The sequence below is a fragment of the Nansenia antarctica genome (assembly GCF_963989245.1).
Source record: "Nansenia antarctica genome assembly, chromosome: 7".
Lineage (NCBI taxonomy): Eukaryota > Metazoa > Chordata > Actinopteri > Argentiniformes > Microstomatidae > Nansenia > Nansenia antarctica.
Genome location: NC_137677.1, coordinates 36,807,837 through 36,834,571, shown reverse-complemented (window position 1 = coordinate 36,834,571; position 26,735 = coordinate 36,807,837). Strand labels below are relative to the sequence as shown.

At 44.3% G+C, this 26,735-nt stretch overlaps 1 pseudogene across 1 annotated transcript; it reads right to left on the bottom strand.

Moving 5' to 3' along the window:
* Positions 1–398: 398 nt before the first annotated feature.
* Positions 399–12,983, bottom strand: LOC308161402 (myosin-4-like; annotated as a pseudogene). Its single transcript has 32 exons — positions 12,777–12,983; positions 12,354–12,497; positions 11,974–12,130; positions 11,827–11,854; positions 11,492–11,606; positions 11,076–11,168; positions 10,937–11,000; positions 10,749–10,847; positions 10,145–10,248; positions 9,764–9,902; positions 9,482–9,600; positions 8,424–8,573; positions 8,161–8,331; positions 7,197–7,500; positions 6,754–6,818; positions 6,556–6,643; positions 6,322–6,439; positions 5,979–6,102; positions 5,756–5,892; positions 5,394–5,649; positions 4,890–5,132; positions 4,534–4,710; positions 4,080–4,225; positions 3,761–3,851; positions 2,963–3,352; positions 2,692–2,818; positions 2,253–2,371; positions 1,821–2,017; positions 1,526–1,709; positions 1,178–1,343; positions 848–972; positions 399–591 (listed from the first exon to the last, which is right to left on the bottom strand). The product of its transcript is annotated as a myosin-4-like (transcript).
* Between the last annotated feature and the right edge of the window lie 13,752 nt (positions 12,984–26,735).

Genomic DNA, 26,735 nt, shown 5'->3' with positions numbered 1-26,735 from the left:
CAAATCTTCTGCTGCGCGAACAGCATCATCAAGGTGCAATTGGGCATCCTGGGAACAAACACAGAGAGTATTAAAACTTGTTGTTGTAGGACAATAGGATGGGTAAGGGATGCTTTCTTTGTGTTCCCTGATACCCCTTCAATTACTTTAAACATCAGTTCACTTTATTCCTGTGTGCTATGGTATTGGCAAATAGATGAATACCTATCTCCATTTTCACGAGACTTGCAATGTTGCTCCTTTTTTTTTAAGAATTTATTTTTATTTTTGGATTTATTTTACCTTGAGCTGTCCCTGGACGTTCCTCAACTGTTTCTGGGCCTCGGCTGCCTGCCTGTTGGCGTGGCTCAGCTGGACCTCCATCTCGTTCAGGTCTCCCTCCATCTTCTTCTTCACCCTCAGGGCGTCGTTCCTGCTCCTCACCTCTGAGTCCAGGGTGCTCTGCATGGAGTCCACCACCCTTTGGCTGTTCCTCTTGATCTGCTCCATCTCCTCATCCTTCTCTGCCAGCTTCCTGTCCACCTCACCCTTGATCTGGTTCAGCTCCAGCTGCACACGCAGAATCTTGGACTCCTCGTGCTCCAGTGTACCCTGAACAAAACAAATCAGTATTCACACTTTGGTTGTGGGGGAGAGTTATGGACTGCCACTCATGGACTAAGGGTTGCTCTGGTTAGGGGCCTGCCAGTGTATGTGATGCAAATGTGGGAATACATATAGGTATAGGAGGAGCAGGTCTTACTTAAACCACATATTTTATCTAAATGAGACTAACGTGGACAGGAAATGTTAAATAAAAGGAGGAGTATTGCTCCAATGAACAGGATTAAACAGCATTAGTTTCTACCTCAGCCTCCTCCAAGGCTGTCTGGATCTCAGACTTCTCTGTCTCCACAGTCTTCTTGGCCTTCTCCAGCTCATGGATGCTCTTGCCAGTCTCCCCGATCTGCTCAGTCAGGTCAGAGATCTCCTCTGCAAACATAAACACAGAAGTCATTCAGAACAGGGAGATTTTCTTTGTATTATATTGTGATAAGAAAAAAAGGTACAATTCTGTCAAAGTTAAGTGTATTAAAATATGTCTACATTGTTCTTAAGAACAAGGTCAATCATATGTGGCTTGATCAAATTAGACACCCCTTCGCAAGCCAAATACAACTGCTGCTGTTGGACTCACGTTGCAGGTTCTTGTTCTCTCTCTTCAGAGTCTCCAGCTGATCCAAAGCCTCCTCATAGGAGTTCTTCATTTTGAAGATCTCCGTGCTCAGAGAACGAGCCTCCTTCTGAGCTCCTTCCAGCTCTGCCTGGCCCTCCTCGAACTTCTGCTTCCACTCTGCCAAGACCTAGAGAAATCCATGTGATTCATGTGATCCATGTAATATTTTGCCATTTTCTGTCCATTATTGTATTGAGGGCTTGGGGCTTTTGTAATAAGAAATATGATATAACAATACACCCATTTAATCAATTAAATTTAAGCCGATATGTTGCTAGCAAGGAATATATTTATTTTGTTATTTCACACCTTGTCAAAGTTCCTCTGCTTCTTGTCGAGGTTGGCAGCAAGAGCATTGGCTCTCTCCACGTCAATCATGAGGTCCTCCACCTCTCCCTGCAGCCTCTGCTTGGTCTTCTCCAGAGAGGCACACTTTGAGTTGGTCGCCTCGATGGTCTCCTCTGCCTCCTGCAGACGCTGGGCCAGCTTCTTCCTGTTCGACAGATGAAGGATTTTAAATCTTCACGTCTGAGGGATTGTGTCAGAAAATGTCTGCACATCTGGCTCTTGAGGTAAATGGTACAATATATTGTGTGTGACTCACTTGGCCTCCTCCAGCTCCTCAGTGCGCTGGACGGCATCAGTCTCGTACTTGGTCCTCCACTGAGCCACCTCACTGTTGGCCTTGGACATGCCGCGTTGCAGCTCTGCCTTGGCCTCCTGCTCCTCCTCAAACTGCTCCCTCAGGAGGTCACAGTCATGGCGGGCAGACTGGACACCGTGGGCCAGTGCGTTCTTAGCCTAGGGAGAGAAATAGAAGAGGCGACAGGGATAAAGAGAAGGAGAGAGAAGGACACAGAGAGAGAGAAGGACAGAGAGAGAGAAGGAGAAAGAGAGAAGGAGAGAGAGAGAAGGAGAGAGAGAAGGAGAGAGAGAAAAGGACAGAGAGAGAAGGACAGAGAGAGAATGTGTAAAAGCGTCAGTGAAGCTGTAGTCAAAATGTTGTGGTTGGTGGAGTCTACTTTGAGTCCCTTACCTTGACCTCCTCCTCAACAAGTCTCTTCAGCTCCTCAAGCTGCTGGACGAAGGCCTGTTTGCCTCTGGTCAGCTGGGACACCAGGGCCTCCTTCTCCTCAAGCTGCCGACCAAACTCACCTGTGGGGAACAGAGCATCTGGTTAATGGGGTCTCTGTTCACTAATGGCCAAGTTTTAATGGTTAATGTTCATTGTTGTTGGTGGAGTAAGTTGTGTTGTAATGGACAAAAAGTAATCCTGCCAATACTTGCTATTCTAATTTGTATGTCAAGTTCGATTTATTCTAAGTGTTACTCCCAACTCTATTTCGTTATATAGTACTCTGCGATGACAATAAAGTTTAATCTAATCTAATCTAATCTACTGGTTAAGGGTATGGTATGGCGTGTGTAAGATGGTCCTAGATCAACTTCAACAGTATCTGGAGTATAATTTTTACCGTTCTCAGTCAGGAGTCTTGCCCTCTGTCCGCTCATGTCATTGACCTGGCGCACATTCTCATCATTCTTAGTCTTGATCTCGCTCAGCTGATCCTCAAGAGTACGGCACATCTTCTCCAGATTGCCCTGGTAGAGAAACATAAACCGTTATTACTTTACATGATTATCTTGTGCCAAGCACTGAGTGCCAGGCTTTGGACTTTGTACTTTGTGCTTTTTCACGTTTATTAGAATTGACCCCCAGAAACGCTGATCCATACAAACACTGACCTTAGACTTGGCGACGGCCTCCATGTTGCTGGAGAGGTCATCAATCTCCATCTTGTACTCGCTCTTCTCCTTCTCCAGCTTCTGCTTGACGCGCTGCAGGTTGTCGATCTGCTCGCCAAGCTCTGCCACGCTGTCCGCCTGCTTCTTCCTCAGAGCGGAAGCGGTGGACTCGTGCTGCAGGGTGGACTCCTCTAGGTCGCGTCTCAGTTTCTGGAACTCGGCCTCGCGCTTCTTGTTCATCTCTATCTGAGAAGCGGTAGCACCTCCGGCCTCCTCCAGCCTCTCGCTGATCTCCTCAAGTTCCCTGGAGAGATCGGCCCTCTGCTTCTCCACCTTAGCCCTGGCAGCGCGCTCAGCCTCGATCTCCTCCTCCAGCTCCTCAATACGGGCCTACAATGGGGAGACACAAACAGAGAGCTGAAATCAACAACACAGTCAAAACAAAGGATACACAAATGATTATTTTATTATTAAGATGTGTTTATCCAAAGCAGCTTACAGTTAACATACGGAACGGAGTCTATGGTGTTTAAGCATCATGCTTGAACTAACTGAACCATTGAAAACCAGGACTGTGCTAACACGAGGATAAATTGATCACTGTTTCTGATAGCAATCCTGACCATGGTAACTGTAGTGTTAATGGTAACCATGGTAACTGTAGTGTTAATGGTAGGCATGGTAACTGTAGTGTTAATGGTAGGCATGGTAACTGTAGTGTTAATGGTAGGCATGGTAACTGTAGTGGTGTTAGACACTGTACAGCCAACTGAGCCGTCTGACGGTCCTGTTCGGTACCTGGAGTTCCTTGATCTTCTTCTGGTTCTGAGCTCCCAGTGACTGTTCATCCTCAATCTTGGCGAGGAGCTGGGCGGTCTCGAAGTCCTTCCTGAAGAACACAAACACATTGATTGCAGTTTGGAAGTGGAAGTGGTTCATAGCATTCACTTTGGTTTACAGAAAGACATCTGTCCAGATTTGTGTATTTTCGAATTCAATAGAAACATGTTTTTGTTTGTTTAAACACAATGCTGGTTCTGACTATTGCAACAATGTAAAGAAAAATAATGTTCAATTTATATCAAATCCAACTTTGTGGTCATTTGTTTGTGTTTACTTCTTGATCTTCTCATCAGCCTGCTGCTTGTCATTCTCCAGGTCCATTACGGACTCCTGGGCCAGTTTCAGATCACCCTCCAGCTTTCTCTTGGCTCTCTCTAGGTCCATACGGAGCTTCTTCTCTTGCTCCAGAGAACCCTCAAGCTAGACGAGAAACACACATATTTGTCATCAAAATCTAAATAATGAACAACAATGTCGTTGATAAAGTACACTAGATGAATAAAGTAAAGCCTTTTAGAGCATAAACTGGGGTGCAGGTTCATGATGATTGCCTCAAACTAAACGAGCAACCTTAGCTTTCATACTATAATAGCCATCTAATAATGCTTAGCTTGTATGTGACTGTTTCATGTTCTTGTGAGTTTTAACTTATGGAAGACAATGAGCTTTACTCTTTCATTACAATCTTGGTTGACACTAGCACAGCTTTGTGTTCATTGGCCACTCACATCGTCCACTTGCTGTTCCAGCTTGGTCTTAGCCTTGGTCAGAGTGTTGACTTTGTCCTCCTCTGCCTGCAGGTCGTCCAGTGTCTGCTGGTGGGCCTCTTGCAGGGCTTTCTTCTCCTTGCTGAGCTTTGCAACAGCCTCATCCTGAGATGCCATTTCCTCAGTCAGGTTTTTAACCTGAACACAGCCACAACAGAGTCGCTTGTCACTTCACCTCACAAAGGGAAACAGTTTATATTGAATATACTGTCACTTGTAAATCATGTTCTCTCTTTCCAGGACCAACACAACACAGATTAATTGATTGTTTGACATTGACAGTTTGATCAGAGTGTAGTTTGTATGTGATATGAGACCTTGTTTTCAGTGGCGTGTTTCTCCTTCTCCACTTTGGCCAGAGTTAGCTCCAGGTCATCAATGTCTTTCTTCAACTCAGAACACTCATCCTCCAGCTTCCTCTTCTTGGCTGTCAACTCAGCATTGATCTCCTCTTCATCTTCCAGCCTCTCGGTCGTCTCTTTGAGTTTGGCCTCCTGCTGGATCTTGCTCTTGATGAGCCCCTCGCACCTCTCCTCAGCATCGTTCAGACAGTCTCCTTCCTGGTTTCGGGAGGGAAGAAAAAGTCAATGTGTCTCAATGTGTATTCAAATATAAACTGATTCTAGTCCAAGGGCACACAGTAAATCAATACAAATCTATGACAAATGCAAACTTAGGGACAAATGGTTGTGTGTGAGAGAGAGAGAGAGAGAGAGAGAGAGAGAGAGAGAGAGAGAGAGAGAGAGAGAGAGAGAGAGAGAGAGAGAGAGAGAGAGAATGTGTGTGTGTGTGTGTGTGTCCTTGTGAGCCCGGTCACTCACAGATGCAACTTGGAGGGCAAGGTCATTCTTCTCTTGCAGGAGTGATACCATCTTCTCCTCCAGGTCCTTCTTCCGGGCCTCTGCCTTAACCAGATTAGCTTTGCATTTCTCATAGTCTTCCTTCATGTTGGCCAGCTCCTTCTCTGTCTCAGCGCTCTGCAGCAGAGGCTTGATCTTGTAGTAGACCTTCATCCATGGCCAATGTTTGACATTCATGAATGAGCGGACGTTGTACTGGATGGTGTAGATGGACTCTCTGGTTGACAAGAGGAAGGCAATTGTCGCATAGTGAGTTTTATGCTTTTGAAAGGCACATTTATATTTAAAAGATTTTGCTAAAGAGATTATCCTCCATCCCATACCTCCTCTGCATCATCTTCACGAACTCCCTCCTCATCAGGTATGCGCGGCAGAGAGCCTGAGTCATGGTAACCAGATTTGCCAACTTCTCATCTCGCATCTCCTCCAAGACACCCAGAAGACCAGCTTTGAAGAACACCTGAGCACAGATCAACAGGCATGTCCAAAGGAGGAGTTACACATTGTAACATATAGGAAAATTGTTATGTGGCAACATCTCCTGACCTTGGTGTGTCCAAACTTGTACTCATCGTGAGGAATATCAATGGACCCGAGCAGCTTCTCAGAAGCCTTCTTGTTGTCCATGAACTGACCCTCAGGGATGACACCGGCATTCAGTACTTTGTACCTGTATGGGGAGAATTGTTAAATATGTTACTGCTGTTGCTTGGGACTACAGATGGAAATCTGCCATGGAGGCTAAAGTTGCTCCATGTACTGCTGTTAATTAATGGGGACTGACACGAAACTATGAACTAATAAACTAAACTAAAGTAATTCTGTCATGGAAGGGCACTATTGTGTGTGTGTGTGTGTGTGTGTGTGTGTGTGTGTGTGTGTGTTCTACCTCTGCTTGAAGTCAGCATAGAGGATTCTGCTGGGGAAGCCCTTCCTGCAGATCCTGATACCTTCCAGTACACCGTTACACCTCAGCTGGTGGATAACCAGGAAGTTCTCCATCAGACCTGGAAAACAAAAATGCATCTTAACCCTTAAATAAACCTGTACAATAATGTAAGGATAGTAATGATTAGTAGTTTAATCATGGGCTTAATCTGTCGTATGTCTCTCTGTGTCGTACCTGGAGTCTTTGACTCGTTGGGGATGAGGCAGCGCACAAAGTGAGGGTGGGTGCTCCTCAGGTTGGTCATCAGCTTTTGCAAGTTCTCCTGTGAGGGGTTACAAAACATAGTGCTCTCACAAAAAATGCACACTTAATTCACACTTTTGAAGAGATAGTACTTTTCAACAGACACTGGCAGGCAGGAGGAAAGCTCACCCTGAACTGGGAGGACACAGTCTGCATGGAACCTCCCTTCTTCTTGCCTCCCTTCTTTGTAGTGTCTTTTTCAAAGAGTAAAACAAAGTGTTATAAATCTCTGATCAACTCCCTTCAATGTTTGTTCATTAAAGTAGAAATGGCGCTGGCCACGGAATAGTAAAACATTTCAGCTGTATAGCCAAATAGTCAGGGTCAGGTTAGGGTCAGGGTCAGGTTTAGGGTTAGGGTCAGGTTTAGGGTTAGGGTCAGAGTCAGGGTTAGGGTTAGGGTCAGGGTCAGGGTCAGGCTTAAGGTCAGGATCAAGTTAGGGTTTGACTCAGGTTTACTCAATATGTACATTGAGTTGTGGGTAATTTCATGGCTAAAATTATGTTGTGTCTGCCCGGCTTAATGCTAATTATCGTGCTAATGCTTAGTTATTAACATGATGCAAATGTTACCTTCAGCTGCAGGAGCAGGATAAAGGAGGGGCAGCAGTTTGACTGAGGACTTCTGGTACAGCTGGATCACAGAGTCGTTCAGGGGATCCTTGTTCTTGTCCAGCCAGCCAGTGATGTTGTAGTCCACAATGCCAGCGTAGTGCACCAGGGAGAAGTGGGCCTCAGCCTTGCCCTTGGCGGGCTTGGGCTTCTCAAACGCCTTGGTTTTGCCAAGATGTGTGTTGTTCAGCTTGTCCTTGAAGGTGGTGTCTGAAGACTTGGGGAACATGCACTCCTCCTCTAGGATGGAGAAGATGCCCAATGGCTGTGCAGAAAGAGATTTGAATTAAATTAGTACCGGTAAGTTGGTATTTACACTATTTTCATGTTTATAACTTCAACAGTCACTGTTATAAGTTGATAGCCATGTGGTGGAAGCATATGAACCCTTTAAACACATTGTTTTCTATATGCAACATCTGGTGTTAAACACTTGGTTAAAGGTGTGTATCAGACTAATGTACAAAAGTAAAGTACTGTATTTAACGAGAGTTCCTAATAAAGACACCTTCTGGTGGCTGATTGTCATAATTACACCAGCGTAAGTTCTCTGGAAAAACTGTCTATAAACAACGGAAATTCTGCTCTTATAGAATTGTCTCACACGTGGTCAAAGGGTGAGTTTCTGAAATTATACATAGTCTGAAAATTCCTACTTGAAATGTTAATGTTGAGTAAATGTTGGGATGCAACATCAGCCGTTAATGAGTGTAATAAGACCTTTATGCTTTTATGGCTCAAAAAAGCTGAATGAAAACATGCATTCAGACTGGATCTCTTTAGCACACATATGAGTTATAACTGACTATATATATATAAAATAATAATAATAATAATAATATTATTCATAATAATAACAATAATAACAATAACAACAATAATAATAATAATAATAATAATAATAATAATAATAATTGCTGCTTACCTTTTCAATAAGCTCAATGCAGGCAGCCAAGTCCATGCCGAAGTCAATGAACGCCCAGACGATTCCCTCCTTCTTGTACTCCTCTTGCTCCAGGACGAACATAGTGTGGTTGAAGAACTGTTGCAGTTTCTCATTGGTGAAGTTAATACACAGCTGCTCCATGCTGTTGTACTGTTGATGGAATTTGAGAATAAAGGAATATTTTCATCATACATGGCTGTTAATCTTTCAGAATAACAACATGTTTTCTTGTTTTGACTCACATCAAAGATCTCAAAACCAGCAATGTCGAGCACACCGATGTAGAACTGCCTTGCATTCTTGGTGTCCAACTGTTCATTGATACGGATGACCATCCACAAGAACATCCTCTCGTAGAGGGACTTAGCCAGAGCCATCACAGAATTGTTGACCTGGAAAAAAAATACTTCTAGTTAATAACTGAGATATTGACCATGTGTAGGCCAGGTGATGCAGGTGGAGGGTCGTTTTTAGGGTTTAAGGATTAGGGCACTGAATCAGAGAAACTATATACAAGTATTGTGACTGCATGAACTTGGAGAGAGGGAGGGGCGCTGTGTGTTTGTCTTTCTTTTTCTGTGTTGATGTTTCTGTTGGACTTCATTGATATTGGTATTGACTGATTTGGGCATTTGTGTTTTATGACGTCTCAACATTGTTGAACCTCTGGGTGGCACCTACACGCAAGCACTATAAAACCAAGGGCCCTATTATGCACTTCTTAACTTGCCGTCTTAAGTCTTAATTAAGACGCACCGCCAGGTTAAGACCTACCGCCACCCTTATTATGCGCTTCATACGCGCTACTGCTATTATGCAGGTGTCCCTAGGCGCCCACACATAAGACATAAGACTCCCGTGCATATATTACTCATTGTGGGAGTGTCATATGTTAATGAAGTGCGTTAGGCGCCCCTGCTATTATGCGATCTGAGTTTGCGCCTAGCGCTAAGAAGTGGTTTGAAAAGTTCTTAGGCGCTAGACTTCATGCACGTTTTCAAACACGGCCGCTGCTACTTCTTCCTACGCCTGTTTCACCACCTCGGCTCGGGGAGGATTTCGCGCCGTTCCAAAGATTGCGAACTGACGAGCCTTGACCTCATGCACAAGCTTGTTACTTTCTTCTGCAGAGAAGCGCGCTGACCTCCTTCTTAGGACTTCCATAATAGCATAGCGCTAATGACTTAACGCAGACGGTTCTTAAAGGGAATGGCACCTGGCACGCTGATTGGGTTGATTGAGAAGACGCCCAAAACACACCCATGACTAATTTCTGGTATACATAATATGTATGCCCTACCTGAGGCACTGTCTGTCCCTTGGTCACATACTCATTGCCGACCTTCACTCTGGGGTAGCACAGAGCTTTGAGCATGTCGGCTGAGTTCAGGCCCAGGAGGTAGGAGATTTTATCAGCCACTGGAAAGAGAAGGAGCAACAGACTCAAGGACAGAGCCATACAAGACTGCTTGTGTCTTATTCTGTCAACAAGTCCTAGTTTTATTCTGATGTTTCATGATTGATTTGGGCATTTGTGCTAAATGTTGTTTTGTTCATGTTTGGGGCCGGAGGTGGAACTCACCCTCTTGGCCGTCTGGCTCGGCCTGCTCCTCACGCTGCTTCTGCTTGAAGTGCATGTTGCCATGTTGCATGACAGCACCTGTCAGCTTGTAGATGTACGCTTTCTCATCATTGTTGAATCCCAGGACGTCAATGGCGTCCTGAAAGACAGAGATTTCATGTTAGCGAGGACAGAAAACAGTGAGGAATTGAAGATAAACTCACACTGTCAGAATGGATGGAAATGTCAGACTTCTCTATTCCTCTAGTAGACTAGCAGCACAATAGGATTTTGACAATGTTATATAGAGTGCTCTTGTGGATGCCCCTATAAGAGTAGGCATAAACACTGGGTACACCAAAAGAAACATTGATACAAAGAAAAACCCTTTGTGTGACTCACATCTGTGGCGTCCAGCTCGACCTTGTCGTCGATACTGGCCACAGTGATATGCCCCTGGCTGATCATGGGGAAATCATAGGGGTTGGTGGTGATGAGGCACATTTCTGTGGAGAACAGAGAACAAAGTTGTTTATTAAATCAAATACATGATGTGCTCAACCAAGCACATTACTCAACCAAAGCCCAATTCTTATGCCTCTTATACCTAGATCTAGGGTTCTATATCTCTATCTCTACCTAGATATCTCTTATACCTAGATCTAGGGTTCTATATCTCTTCTCTACCTATATATCTCTTATACCTAGATATCTCTATCTCTACCTACACATCTCTTATACCTAGATCTAGGGTTCTATATCTCTATCTCTACCTACATATCACTTATACCTAGATCTAGGGTTCTATATCTCTATCTCTACCTACATATCACTTATACCTAGATATCTATATCTCTATCTCTACCTAGATATCTCTTATACCTAGATATCTATATCTCTATCTCTACCTAGATATCTCTGACTCTACTTAGTGCCGCAGCTACTATATGAGTAATTCACTTTCACAGCAGGGAGGTAGTTTTCCCTGCTCTCTGCTTTGACGTACCAACGATCTCAGGTTTGTGGTTGGTCATCATCTGGTAGAAGATGTGGTAACCCCTCTCATCAGGAAGCTGGAAGGACACCCTGGACTTCTCCAGCAGATCTGATAGAGAGAACAGGAGAGAAACGTGTAAAGTATTGCCAAACCTTTTTTGTAGAGTAAGTATGGAGAAATGACTAATACCAACTTACAGGTCTCAATGTCAGCACTAGCCAGTTTGCCGGACGTAGCGAAGTGAATCCTGATGAATTTACCCTAAGGTAGAACAAGGCGGTTAGAAAACATTCAACAAAAAAACTACAACTGCCAAAGTGTTTTCCTCATACTTACAAAGCGAGACGAGTTGTCGTTCCTCACAGTCTTGGCATTACCGTAAGCCTCCAGCAGGGGGTTAGCTGCAATGATCTGATCCTCAAGAGACCCCTGAATGAGACAAAGTTGCTAAAGCGTTAGTAACTGAAAATCTCTCATATTTCATGTCTCTTTCAGCAACATCTGTTCCTTTTAGCTGAGAAGGTGGCTATAGTGAGGTACAGACCTCATGAACAATCCTTTAATGAAATGTGATTGGCTCCCAGTCTAATGCCCATGGTTCCACCCAGCTGTCTCTGAGCCTACTGGCTCCCAACAGCACATATACCCACCCCAAACCCTCTGTCAAACTAGAAGAAATTAGAGAAAAGTTGATGTGTTTTGAATCATTCACCTCAACTTACTCTAAATGGTGACACACAAGCACAACTTACCTTGATTTTACCAGAGCTCCCAGATGATTCTCCCTTTCCTCCTGCCACAGCAATGGTGGCAAAGTACTGGATGACACGCTTGGTGTTGACAGTCTTTCCAGCACCGGATTCTCCACTGGTTAATACACAGAAAGTTTAGGGTTAGGATCATATCAGCATTCATTAAGCAAGAAAATAAAATGACATTGCTATAACTTTTACGTTAACGTAAAACGTTTTATAACCAAATCAATGTTCTCAAATATTCTCACTCTGTTACTCAATATTGACTTCATAATACCTAACATACATAAAGGAACACTTTTTGAAAAGTAACATGTTAGTGAACAACTTACGTAATCAGGACGGACTGATTCTCTCTATCTGCAAGCAAAGAAACACATTGTTCAGACTCATCCCCTGGATTTTGGTACATTATTGCATTCAAGGCATCATCATAAAGTCGCACATCTAACTATCCATCCATCCATGAGAGCTCGTACCAGTCATCATGAACTGAAAGGCGTTGTCAGAGACAGAGAAGATATGGGGTGGAGCCTCCATACGCTTCTTCCCTCTGTAGGCGTCAACAACTGACTGGTCGTACACGGGGAGCCACTTGTAGGGGTTCACCGTGGCGCAGAAGAGACCAGAGTAGGTCTGGATAAAGTGGATAAAATATGTGAATTAGACAAGTCAGATTAGCTGGAATGTGGACGTTTAGGTATCGTTGAACATACTGATATGCTGTATGATGATGTTCTCTGCATTTGCTAATGTGTGCTAGGTTTCTGGAGTTCACTGATGTGTATGTATCTCTTATGGGTTAGAGTTAGGGTTAGGTTTAGGTTTCTGTGTTCACTGATGTGTATGTATCTCTTACGTAGATCATCCATGCTGCGTAACGCTCTTTGAGGTTATACAGCACAGAGGCTTCATTCAGGTAGGTCATCATGGCCATGTCCTCTATCTTGTCATACTTTGGGGGGTTCAATTGCAGGATGTCATCTTCTTTGAAGTCTTTAGTCTGAAACACAGTGGGAAATCTAGATTACACTCAAATCAACTGTACTGATCACTTTTTACTGATGACATGTTGGTACAAGGTTAATTGAATCACAGTACCAGTGCTTTACGATCCTCCACACTACTTGAATATTACTATTTTTTTATGTTGATCAATAACATTTTTGTTAACTATGTGTGTTGAAAGGTTCAACCTGCTCAAGGAAGCAGCAGTTTGGCTAAAGGTTATAGATTATAGGTTATAGGTTAAAAGTGTATAGGTTATATGTGAAAGGCTTACCTCCTGACTGACTATGAGTTTCACACTGATTTTTGCACCATCCCTGGCCACAATTGTACCCTTGAGGTACAACTCCACCTTGTCAGTCACATAGCAGGCGTTCTTAGCATCAAAGGGTGCGCTCTGAGCTTCGATCCTCTCCCTCTCTGGCTTACGAAGGTAAATGGCAGCTGGGCCATAAATGGCCATCTCCGCGTCCGTACTCATGGTGGCGACTCACTAGGAAAGATTAAACCACAAACATGTTTGAGTCTTACTAACCCTCCCCAGTCAACAGAGTTAGAGGCAGTATATTTAACAGAATGTATTCTTAGAATGTAAACACTCAAATATCTCACCTTGTTTTCTCCACCCAGATGAAATCGTTTTCTTTGTGGTCCAAGCTATTACAGTCAGCTAGGAAGCAATCAAAGACAATACAATAATAAAATAAAGGGTGAATACTTGGTAACATATGTCAGGACCTACACCTCAGAAAGTAGAGGCCCATTCTGACCAGAAACAAGTTAGAAGATTGCACCATTAAAGGTCCAGTATGTATAGATGTTTAAAATAGTGAAAAGTGTCCATGATATGTCCATGATAAATAGAAGAGTGCTTAGCATTTTGTAATATCTGGTGTTGGGTTGGACACTGGCCTTCCTTGTGCGTATTTAACGTTTGGTTTGATTGGAAGGATATGCACGTGTATAGTAGATAGAAATAGAAAACAGCATATGCACATTTTCAGATGTTCAGTATGGCCGACATGTAAAACTACATGCTGGACCTTTACATTTTCACTTCAATGTCCTGCTATATACATGCTATATACTGTACATGCCCACTTTCTTACAAACTGTGTGAAGTCTAAATAATGTATCATCTGTCACAAAGTAATAAAGTAATGCCACTTCAATGTTGAATAGAATACATGAGTTGTTCCAGAGCTAATCATGTGAAGTCCTATGTGGCAGCAAACACAAACAGTCTCACAGAGACACAGAAATCATGTAAGGAGGTGGTGGGTCTTACCACAGAGGATGAATCTGCCTGTGGATGCTGTGGCCTCAGTCTCCTTATATCTGGTTCCAGAGTGCCAACCAAGCAGAAGTTAATTATGGACCACACTGCTGGAGGAGCTGGACTGGATGAGAGACTCAGCTGTTTAACTTTAGGCCCTTTTCTGATGTGATATTCATTTCTTTTTCTTCTCTTGCAAACTTGTTACTATTCCAGATCTTTCCACTGCTACTCCTCCTACAACTTTTAAGATAGAATCACCAATCCAATTTTTCAACATGCAGAGATGTCTTATTGAAGATGCAATATTTATTATTATTATTATTATTTTTAAAATAATTGTTATACTTACTCCACTACTTACACTAAAGTGCAATTATTAACATGGAGGTCTAATTATCAACATGGAGATTTATGAAAACAAAAACATGACTTTGTTCTACCTCTTCTGCTCTTACATCTTTCAAAGTATTCGCATCAATATTTACAATGTGGATATTACGAATCCTGATTAAAAAATACAATTAATGAAATGAAATGAAAAAATGAAAAGAAACTCTCTGATAACTATTATACTTTTTCTGTACCTCCCAAAACTCCCATCTGTTAACATGGTGGACATCCCATAATAATGTTTACATGTACAGCTGGGGCACTTCACAGTCCCTCATGAACTTGTCAATGCAACAGAACTGAGTCACTTTCAAGAGAGAAAAATCATATGGTGTTTATTGACCTTCATTATGGTCTGCTGTGCCAAAAACATTCTCTCAGTGAAGTGACTGATGGGCATTTAGGTTGGACCAATCACAGCATCCATATCTTGGATTACGGGACCAAACTGGACTTCATAGGGAGCTGAGGGTTACTCAACCAAGAGACAAACAAACTGGTTTCTATCTATTAGCCCTAGTGGTTCCCAATGGGGGTCCTTGGGTCTAGAAGGACAATATCAACAGTGTCAAAAGCTGTACAGAAATCAGGAACTGCAATGCCAGAAACAGAGCTCTGGCCTGAAGCAGCAATAAGTCATCAACTACAGTCCTTTGACTAAAGCTACTTTGATGTTGGGGCCTAAAACCTGGCTGAAGGCTCTCATAATTGCTAGTGAGCTGCTGGTCTACTACTTTCTCAAGTCTTAGTTGCGGCTGGGCGACCGGGAGATGCAGAAGCCTCCTCTATCACCTGCAGACCAAAGGCCAATCGGAGCCAAGCAGTAGATGGAGGCTGCGCTCCGATGTCTCACCTCTGCTAACCCGGCCTCCTGGAGTTCCCAGCTGTCCTGGGTTGAGTACGCCTTGCACTGTTCCCTTAGTTACCAGCCCCCCTTGTTCCCTGCGCATGGAGGAGGACATCATCGAGGACATCATGGAGTAAGACATCATGGAGGACATCATGGAGGACATCATGGAGGACATCATGGAGGACATCACATTATTTTTTATTTTTTTTCATGGAGGACATCATGGAGGACATCATGGAGGAGGACATCATGGAGGACATCATGGAGTAAGACACCATGGAGGACATCATGGAGTAAGACATCATGGAGGAGGACATCATGGAGGACATCATGGAGGAGGACATCATGGAGGACATCATGGAGGACATCATGGAGGAGGACATCATGGAGGACATCATGGAGGACATCATGGAGGAGGACATCATGGAGGAGGACATCATACTTCCCAAGGCAGAAGGCTTTTAGCTCATCTTTTAGCCAATCTTCCTGTCAAAGTGGCATAGGGTTAGGGTTAGGCCCTACGAGCCAGAAAGATCGCAAGGATTCTAACCCTAACGAATTACTAAACCGAGGGAACGGATTACTAAACCGAGGGAACAGATTTACTAAACCGAGGGAACAGATTCACACATCAAATATTGTTTTCTACCATGTGACCCCAGGGGGGCTCCGTAGGTTTGTTTCGAGTTCGCTGTCGTTTAGTTTAGTTTTGAGTTTCCTTTATTCCGCTATATAATTTGAGAAGCCATGGGCAAGTGTAGATTTAATGAGCTGTGGTTAGACAAAAGCGCGTTTAAGGCCTGGTTGAAAGCTGTAGATGGAAATGAGCACGAAGCCTGTTGGACTTTGTGGGATGAGGGGAAAGTCCAGTCAAGGTACCTGGGGTCCCAATTCATGGGACATGCAACAGCGCAGGACTTGTTGGCGAATGTCAAAGTAAGTAACGCAAAAATCAATTATTGATCAGTTCCATTTGGTAGCTATTGTTCTACAATGCTACTAGCTGTAGTGTGTCACAGCTAACTTTATATCAGTGGGCCTATTGTAGGCTAACGTTAACTTAGCCTACTTGTCTCATCTGTGAACATACTACATGTATATACATTTTTAGCTTCATAGGAATGAGTGTTTGAGTACATTTGAAATGATTGTTGTTAGCCAATATTTTAATTATCACAGACATTTGAATAGTCTCAGTCACCCTTCCTGTAGCTGCAATTAAGTATATGCCTACACATTGTTCATCCTGCAACCCTTGTTGTTTTCATTTGTAATGCTGAACTCTGCTATGAACAACATGGATATGTTGCATTCATGTTTATGTTTCAGGAGTGTGTTAACCAGCTCCATCTAAGGAGAAGAGGCAGAGGCCAAGTCTGGCACGAAGATGGCAGAGCTAATCTCCAAGTCAAACATCCTGCGAAAGGGCAGCCAGGAGAAGTTGGCTGAGCTTGAGATAATTGAGAAGGAGATAGAGGCAAAGCTCAGAAACATTAAGTGAATTTTGTTGTTGTTGGGGACCTGTTCGGTTTTCACAGAAATGCCCCCAAGTAGTTCCTCCCCAGCTCTGTTACATAGTCTTGTCTCTTTGTAGACAGTATGTAACATTAAGCTGTTATAAGCTTTTGTACACGTTGTTCTCTTCACGTTGAAGTGACTTTCTACCGTTAACTGTTAATGTTAATAAATTTACTTTTGAGTAATTATGGGACTTATTTATTTTATATTAATTATCCTTCAGACTTATTTTGTAACTTGCATTTTTTGTAACTTGATTCAACTATTTGAAATGCCCCCTCAGTGATGTCTTCTAATTTAGGATGTGGCAGGTTTGGGATTGTTGCTATCTGAGCTGGACACCAGGGAACACCGCCTTCTAGGGACCTGATCAGAGTCTATTTTTAAGTTTATTTTAAAGAGACTCTTAAATCAGGTTTACGATTTAAAGAGACCACAGTCTGTGGAAGAGAGGTAGAGAAGAGAGGACAAGTATATTACAACAGACAACATCAATAACCCCCGTGGCCATTCCCCCACACCCCCGACGCTCAAGGCCAAGGGTGGGGGTTCGTTAGAGTGGCTGCTGTTGGGGTACGGGGTCCTGGGGGGCAGGAAACATGTCCAACCCTTCTATTGAACAGGTTTGACCTAGAACACTTGGAATATTATAAACGTTGTAAATCAGTAGAACCATTTTAAAGTGTTCCCTCTTGTATTTCAATGAATGAGTTCAATACAGTCTGAGGTTGTTCAGTATGAGGTTGTTCATTCCTCTAAGGAGCAGCTGTTGTCTCTGGCTTAACACTGTGGAGACCACAGGACTTCACTTCAGACGGGATGAATGGAGCCTCAGCTATTTAGTCTTGTCATCCAGCCCATCATGTCTTGAGGCCTAGAATCACTACACGTCATAACAGCAGTCAACTATGTAGAGATCAAATCAAAAGCGTAGGATGTAGTAGGCTGTGAAACTGTAGTCTTGATTACTTGTTGGATCCAAATTAAATTCTTCTGAATAGCATTGCCTTGGCGTCTCTGTGAGCTGTCTAGTAACACTGTTCCAACCTTGGACCAGGCTGTGCTGCTACAAAAGACCTGCCAACCTTGGACCGGGCTGTGCAACTCAATGGACTGCACTTATATAACACCTTATTCCAAAGCTCTTTACAACGGCCTCTCATTCACCCATTCACACACACATTCACACACCAATACAGGGCGCCGGCCCGCTCATTGGGAGCAATTTGGAGTTCAGCGTCTTGCCCAGGGACACCTCAACCAGTGGCCAGTCTGGGATCGAACCGCCGACGTTGCGATCATTAGACGCCGACTCTACCTCCTGAGCCACAGCCGCCCCAAGACCTAGAACTAGACCAGACCTAGAACTAAACCAGACATAGAACTAGACCAGACATAGAACTAGACCAGACATAGAACTAGACCAGACATAGAACTAAACCAGACCTAGAACTAGACCAGACCTAGAACTAGACCAGACATAGAACTAGACCAGACATAGAACTAGACCAGACATAGAACTAGACCAGACATAGAACTAAACCAGACATAGAACTAGACCAGGCATAGAACTAGACCAGACATAGAACTAGACCAGACATAGAACTAGACCAGACATAGAACTAAACCAGACATAGAACTAGACCAGACATAGAACTAGACCAGACATAGAACTAGACCAGACATAGAACTAGACCAGACATAGAACTAGACCAGACATAGAACTAGACCAGACATAGAACTACACCAGACATAGAACTAGACCAGACATAGAACTACACCAGACATAGAACTAGACCAGACATAGAACTAGACCAGACATAGAACTAGACCAGACATAGAACTAGACCAGACATAGAACTAGACCAGACCTGCCAAACCAGGTCCAGGGTGAAGCTGGTGACTTGTTACTTGGCATCTGTTAGATGTTCAAAAGTCTTATGGCATGGAGGTAAAAACTGTCTGTCTCACTACCTGTCTGTCTCACTACCTGTCTGTCTCACTACCTGTCTGTCTCACTACACACACACACACACACACACACACACACACACACACACACACACACACACACACACACACACACACACACACACACACACACACACACACACACATGCTTTTAACATTGCATTGACAATGCCAAAGGCCAGGCAAGGCAGGGCAAATGTATTTATATAGCACATATTCATACAATGTAATGCAAACTAAAAATAGGAGTAAGATAAATAAATAAAATATCAGTCAGTTAAACACCTAGCCTAGCCTAGACTAGCCTAAACTGTCAATATTTAAAATATAGCCTTGTCAATTATATAATTATATATATATAATAATAATAATATTAAACCTGTGACTGAGTCTGTTATTGTCCAAGGCAGCCCTGAAGATGTCAGTCAACCCTAACCCTAACCCTAACCCCAACCCTGACCATGGCTAACCCTAACCCTGAACCTGTTTAACCCTAACCCTGAACCTGTCTAACCCTGAACCTGTCAGTGGAATAAAAACAAATCAAACATACACATACAAGAGGCTTCCATAGGGCTTCCCTTTGCTCTCAAAACAGCCTCAATTGTTCATGGCATTGATTCCACAAGATGTTGGAAAGATTCCTTTCAGCATTCAAGCGATAATTGATTGGTATGAACGGGCCCAAAGTGTGCCAAGAAAACATTCCTCACACCATTAAACCACCTGAGTGAATGAGAAGGTGTACATGTGTTCCTAATAAAGTGTTCAGTGAGTGTAGGCGGGTAACAATAGGACAGAGGCGTGATCTGACTTACAGAGGGGTCAGGGGTCATTTGATAATCAGATGTTGAGAGGATCTCCACTTAATATTATTCTTGTTTTCATTTTCGTATTTCGTCACTCATTTATTTATGGATGTATTTCTGTGTACAGTGATTCATTGCCCCCTAGATGACAGCGCCTGGCTGAACTGTTCATAGAAATGTTGTTAACTGCCACTTGGATTGAGTTAACAAATTAAACTGCCATGGACTGCAGTATATTTTAGGTATTTCTGCAGTAGTCTTGGGGATCACATAGTTATGTTTATTGGTGTAGTCAGTGGTGTAGTCTACATGATACGCAGGACTACGCCGTATACCCACTAGGAAAGGCCAAGGATTTCCGTATACCCACTTAAAAATGCGCGAGGGTACGTAACGCCGTTTTGTGACAGAACTTTCACACTTTCATTCATAAAATTCACCCCGTCTGTGTTACGAAACACTTGACTTTTGGACCATTGGGACTGACTATAGCGTCATATACCATCAACGGGGGGAAATGAAATATGTCAAAATGCAGCACTATCATGCACAGATCAGCCTTATAACATGTCATGTTAGATATATAACATTAGACAGGGAGCGCAGATGTATTTCTATGGCGTTCCGAAATGAACGATATGAGGCTGGGAGGGAAAAATCACAGTATACCCACTAGAAACAACTAGACTACACCACTGGGTGTAGTCCCATAGTGGTTCATTAACAGCATGAACGAGAGTCTGTTGGCTCATATCAGCATATTTTGTAACTTGACTAAACCATTAAAATGTCTCCACAGTAAGAAGCTAATCTTGGATGTGAAATGACACTTGGCAGAGCGTCATAAAACAGACCTCTAGGCCCATTTGAAGAGGCTCATTCACACTCTCCAGGCCACATTCAGAACTGACTAATATGGCCAACTTAATGAGCTGCACCAGTATGTTTTCAGCTGAGTAGTAGATGGAGGGCTGAATATAGCCATGAGAAGCACCTCGGCACCTCGGTTTTTCCAAGATGGCGGCGCGTTCACACGCGAGGCTGGCGGAGCTCCTATCATCGGTGCTTTATAGGGTTTTTAAGTACATTTGTATGTACTTTTTTATTTCAGTACTTATAGGGAACTGTTGTGTAAATAGTACCTACAGCAGGCACGACTTACTAGAAGTTGGTGCGCAAAACGAGAGGACAGTAACAACGGAGTTCCTGAAACAACAAAGGATTCCTCACGATATCGCCCGTTCACCGGGAGAACAATGGTACACAATCCCAAGCCTGAGGCGCAAACGTCGGCGTAGGGACCGCAAGCAACGACAGGGCTGCAGTGGAGGCCTGCTAGCTAGGCTGAGGAAGTGCCCGGACAAGCCAGCTTTGCCGAGTATATTCCTCTCTAACGTAAGATCCCTTCCAACAACACCGTGGGGGATAGCTGTGTGATTATTCTCACAGAAACCTGTCTCAGCGCTTCCATTGTTGATTCTGCGGTTGCATTACAAGGCCGCTCTTTACACCGGGCGGACAGGACATTGCTTAGCGACCTGACCCTGACCCAGGCGGCCTGATCATATCTAAGAAGGACAGCTGGTGCCTAAACACAAAAACTGGAAGTAGCCACTGCTCCCCAGACCTGGAATACTTGACTGTTAAATGCCGACCCACATACCTCCCGAGGGAATTCAACGCAGTGTACATAACAGCTGTTTACATCGCACCAAGCGCGGATGCTAGCTTAGCATTAGCCCGGCTACATGACATCATCAGTGGTGGACAGAGCACATATCCTCAAGCAGTACATATAATCGCGGGGGACTTCAATCATGCTGACCTGAAGGTAGTACTACCCAAGTTTTATCAGCATGTTAAATGTGCAACAAGAGGAGATAACACACTGGACAAGGTATACACCAACATCAAGCTTGCCTACAAGGCTAGACTGCTAGCTCATCTAGGCATGTCTGACCACGTGTCCATCCTCCTGATCCCAGCCTACACTCCCATGAGGAAAAGTGCTCCCATCACCACTAAGACTGTCAGAACTTGGCCAGCAGGGTCCACTCCACTGCAGATCTGCCTGAATGACACCTCATGGCAGGAATATGAGCATGAGGACCTGGAACAGTTCACGTCGTCGGTTCTGAACCACATAGTGAACTGCACCAACTCAGCCACTGTGGCAAACGTGTCCGGGTCTACCCCAACACGAAGCCATGGATGACTGAGAAGGTCCGACAACTGCTCAGCGAAGGACAAACTGCTGTACAACACCACCAGGGCTAACCTAAACCGTGGCATCCGGGAGGCCAAGGCAGACCACAGAGAGAAGATTGAGGAATGCTTCCTGAGCAACGACTCCAGGCGGGTGTGGCAGGGGGTTCAGCACATGACAAACTTCAGAGCCAACAGGCTCACAGCCGCTGAGGGCGACCCCCTGCTGGCGGAAGAGCTGAACTCCTTCTACGCCCGGTTCGACGACGGGCGAACGGAGGTAACCACAACACAAACACCACTCTCTCCAGCTCTCAGCAGCCTCACCCTCACAGAGCATGAAGTGAGACGCGTGCTGAAGGCGGTGGACCCCAGAAAAGCCTCAGGGCCGGAATGGCGTCCTGGGACGGGTACTGAGGGACTGCGCCGACCAGCTGGCCGGGGTTTTCACCAACATCTTCAACCAGTCCCTGTCCCAGGCCACCATCCCACCCTGCCTGAAAACCTCAACAATCATCCCAGTCCCGAAGAAAAGCACGGTGAGCTGCCTAAACGACTACCGCCCGGTGGCACTCACACCAATCATCATGAAGTGCTTCGAGAAACTGGTCCGGGCCCACATAGTCACACGCCTCCCGCCCAACCTGGATCCATACCAGTTCGCCTACAGAGCCCACAGGTCCACAGAGGACGCCATCGCGACGACTCTCCACTCCACTCTATCCCACCTGGAGAGGGGGAACAGTTACGCGAGACTGCTCTTTGTGGACTTCAGCTCTGCCTTCAACACTATCCTTCCAGACAGGCTAGTGACCAAACTACTAGACCTGGGACTATCACACTCTATCTGTGCATGGATCAAGGACTTCCTGTCTGACCGCCCCCAGAGGGTGCGGGTGGGCTCCCACACCTCCACAGCCCTCAGACTCAGCACTGGGTCCCCCCAGGGCTGCGTGCTAAGCCCCATCCTCTACAACCTCTACACCTACGACTTCACCCCCGTCCACCCCAGCAACTCCATCATAAAGTTTGCAGACGACACCACTGTGGTGGGCTGCATCTCGGGGGGGGACGAGGCGGCGTACAGGGATGGGGTGGAGCAGCTGGGCAAGCTGTGCAAGGTTAACAACCTGCTGCTGAACCAGTCAAAGACCCAGGAAATCGTCGTGGACTTCAGGAGGAAAAAATCTGAGGTCCAGCCCCTGCTCGTCGATGGAGGGAGCGTGGAGAGAGTCTCAACTCTCCGATTCCTGGGGGTGCACATACAGGATGACCTGTCCTGGAGGACCAACACAGCAGCCATCATCAAGAAGGCACAACAGCGGCTCTACTTCCTGAGAGTCCTCAGGAAATACCACCTCAGACAGGAGCTGCTTGTGACCTTCTACCGCTGCACAGTGGAGAGCATCCTCACCTACTGCATCTGCGTGTGGTTCTCCAGCTGCACAGCCGCAGAGAGGAAAGCGCTACAGAGAGTCGTGAGATCGGCCCAGAAGATCATCGGCGCCCCCCTCCCCTCTCTGGAAGAGCTGTACAACACACGCTGCCTCAGGAAGGCCTCCAAGATCTCCAGGGACCCATCCCACCCTGGGAACAAACACTTTGTTCGGCTGCCCTCAGGCAGGCGGTTCAGGACCATGTCCGCAAGGACAAATAGACTGAAGCTCAGCTTCTACCCTAGGGCCATTCAGGCCCTGAACACAGCAAAGACCTAGGTTCTAGGCCCTGTGCAATACTGAAATATAACTGTGAACATTTCAAACCTGCAAACTGCGACACTTTAAATGAATGTGCAATAATACTATGTGCAATATGACAACCCTTGTGTACATAAGGTTCAGAGATAGGGCATGTTAGGATATTTATAGCATAGCATAGAGTACAGCACAGTGTTTTATTTGTATAGTATACTGTAGTAGTATAGTATAGTGGATAGTGTATATAGCCTTTATTTATGTAAACCAGCTCTTTTCCCTTCTTGTTTTTAGTATTTTTTCCTAGCACCAGGGGAGCCCCCCCTCCTACATTTCGTTGTATGGTACCTGTACTGTATTGATGACAATAAAGACCATTCATTCATTCATCATTCACCTGAGGTATCTTAAATACATCTAGCCTTCACAGGGCAGATTGGTTCATTGGGGTTATAGGACAAAAGAGACAGGAGTGTCGTATCGACTCCATTCAAAGTGTATTATATTCCCCTTCCTCTCCCCTCTCCGGACACCTTTGAATTTTCTCTTTCTTTCTAGGAGATTGATCGAGACTGCGGGAGTTTTCATTACTAACGAATGAAAGTTGATTATCATTATTAAAAAATAACTGTAATATATATTGCAATGTTGTCCCTTTCACACATAGTTCCATGTAATTTCCTTGGAATCCCAAGCTGTGTTGACCAGGTATCTGTAATGTTCACATTTACATATAACAGTAATAAATATAGCAATAAATGACAGCGCTGTAAATAGTGTTATTCTTGCACAATTGCACCCACAACGTGCTATTGCCGTCAGGAGTTGATCAGCTCCAGATTGAACCAAGGTTCTTCGCTACAGAAACATTTTCACACAATGACAAACATGTGATGCGTTTTATATTATATTCTTTGAACAACAGAATAGGACAGGCGCGAGAAACTGCGTACCTCCGTTTTATATTGAAAAATATGATAAATACATATAGGGCAGAGGTATGATATGTGGTGTGTGGCTAGATATTTTCATGTAGCACTGTGACTGTGCCTATCTGTGGATTATTATTTATAAATAGTGGTCTCCTGAGAGGAGCGAGTCTTGATTTTTTTTTATGCAACAAGGAGGAGAAAATTATTACTGAAACACACCGTTGGGACGTGGTAGAGTGGGGGAAACCCGATGTCTTTGTTTGTTGATCGGAAACGATCGAGAAGCCATCATCAACCATCCCCCTACATCAAGTGATTGTAACTCACTTTTTAGAAACGAGTTGTCCCAAACAGTGCTTTTGTTAGAAGCCTACTTGTTTGAAACAGAGCCTAGTATGTTTATAATCAAGTGCTTTAGTTGGTGAGTGGACATGCCACATATCATCCCCGTACCTCCATCCCACATGTATTTTTCATATTTTTCAACCTGACAGCCGCCTCCCGTGTTTTCCTCATGGATCCAGCGTGGAACCCTGCAGCAGAGGACCAGTGTGTGGATCGCTGTCACCGCCTGGGCCAGAAGAGAGACGTCTTCATCACCAAGTTCATCGTGAAGGACTCTGTGGAGGAGAACATGGTGAAGATTCAGAGGCAGAAGCAGGATCTGGTGGACAAGGCTTTCGGCTCCAAGAACCCCACCGACAAGAAGGCGTCACGCATTAATGAAATAAAAGCCCTCATGGAGCTGTAGACGTCCCTACGTATGGGAACCTTGTTAAGAAATTCCCATTTAGAAGTTTAGTTTTGATACTGTTTGTTGTGGAATGTTCTCTCAGCACATATGTCCATCGTTACATTCCCACTCACCACACTGCCCTTGGTTAACAAGTCTCATGATACATTTACATTTTTGGGCATTTAGCAGATGCCTTTATCCAAAGCGACTTTTCTTTTTTGGGACTGATGTGTGGTTTCATGTATGTGGGAATAAATGTTTTAAGTGACAAAACAAAAAAACAAAAACAAACAAAATATATTTACAAAATAAATACATCTTTCTTCTAATCTAATAGATGCGTTTTCATTATTGTTACCGCTGCTTCATAGGTCTGAATAACACTGACAGGCTTTATATGTGTCCCTTGAACAGAGCTTGTATAGAACAATTATAGCATGCATCATAGGAAGGTGCCTGGGCGCCGCGCAATGATAATTTCCGTCGTTTTCAGTGAAAATAATTTTGTCACCTTTTTGGGCCAGCACCCCTGCATTCCCCAAAAATGTGATAGAAATGAGCCATTTAATTGTTGCACTCTCTCCAGCAATTCCCAGTTCCCGGTGTACCATTCTGTAAGTATTTTCTTCTTGGGGTAATAAAAAACCTAATAATGTTCTTCCATGAAAATTCTCTCCATTGTCCAGAGCTAGAGGTGGTGGATTGTATTTTACATATGTTCAACCATTCTTCCTCAGTTAGGACTATGTTTGCTTCCTTCCCCCACTTATCCCTAACATATAAGGTGGAGTGATTCTTGGTGGACTGTATACTCTTCTGTATAATTCTTGACACCAGTTTCTTGTGGGTGTTGCCCTTATACGCATCAATACAAATGTTGACGAGACTCATTTCAGAAACCTCATTATTCTTTATATTCTTATAGAAGTAATGCCTCAGTTGTAAATACCTGTAGAAATCTTGTTTCTCTAGGTTGTGATTATCAATAAGATATTGAAAGGCCTGTATTGGATGAAATTAGGTAGGGATGTCCCGATCCCATTTTTTCCACTACCGATACCTGGGCTTCAGGTATCTGCGATACCGATATCAATCCGATATTTGTATTTATTGTTTTACTCCTGAATAATAACAAATACTTCCCCAGTATAGTCCACAACATTTGGCTATTAAAGACTGCCAGCCTTTATTCAAGCAACAAAAACAGTACTCACTGTTACTCACTACTCAGTGACCAACTGGTTTCAAGTTAAAACAATTTAAACAGCAGCATTCAGCATTGTAGAAAAAAATGAGTTACTGTCTGATTTCTAGTTGTGGTGCCTCTTCAGTTCTCTTTCTTAGTATTCGTTTGGTATCTCACTATGGGAACGCCCCCTGCGTGACCTCATCAGAAACTGAATTACACTGCGCCAGCCCATTGGCTGGCCCAGGCGACGCTTGTGTCACGAGGGACGGGACCCTCCGCCTATATAACACGTACACACGGCATCTGTCGTCATTCAAAATCCCGAGAGGGGAAGCCGGTACTGGAGCTGACATCAACTGTGCGGGTGGCTAGAGCTAAACAGTCCACAGATACGAGCGACCACAACACAACACACACACACACACTGTATGGAAAGTTTTAGCGGCAGTGACGGCCGCGCGCTGCACTTATTTTGAACGTCTCGCTCAGCCCGTCGGGTGCAGTGTGTGTGTGTGTGTGTGTGTTAGCCCGTCAGTGACGGTGCAGTGTGTATGTGTTAGCCCGTCAGTGACGGTGCAGTGTGTGTGTGTTAGCCCGTCAGTGACGGTGCAATGTGTGTGTGTTAGCCCGTCAGTGACGGTGCTGAGCCGTGCTGTACGT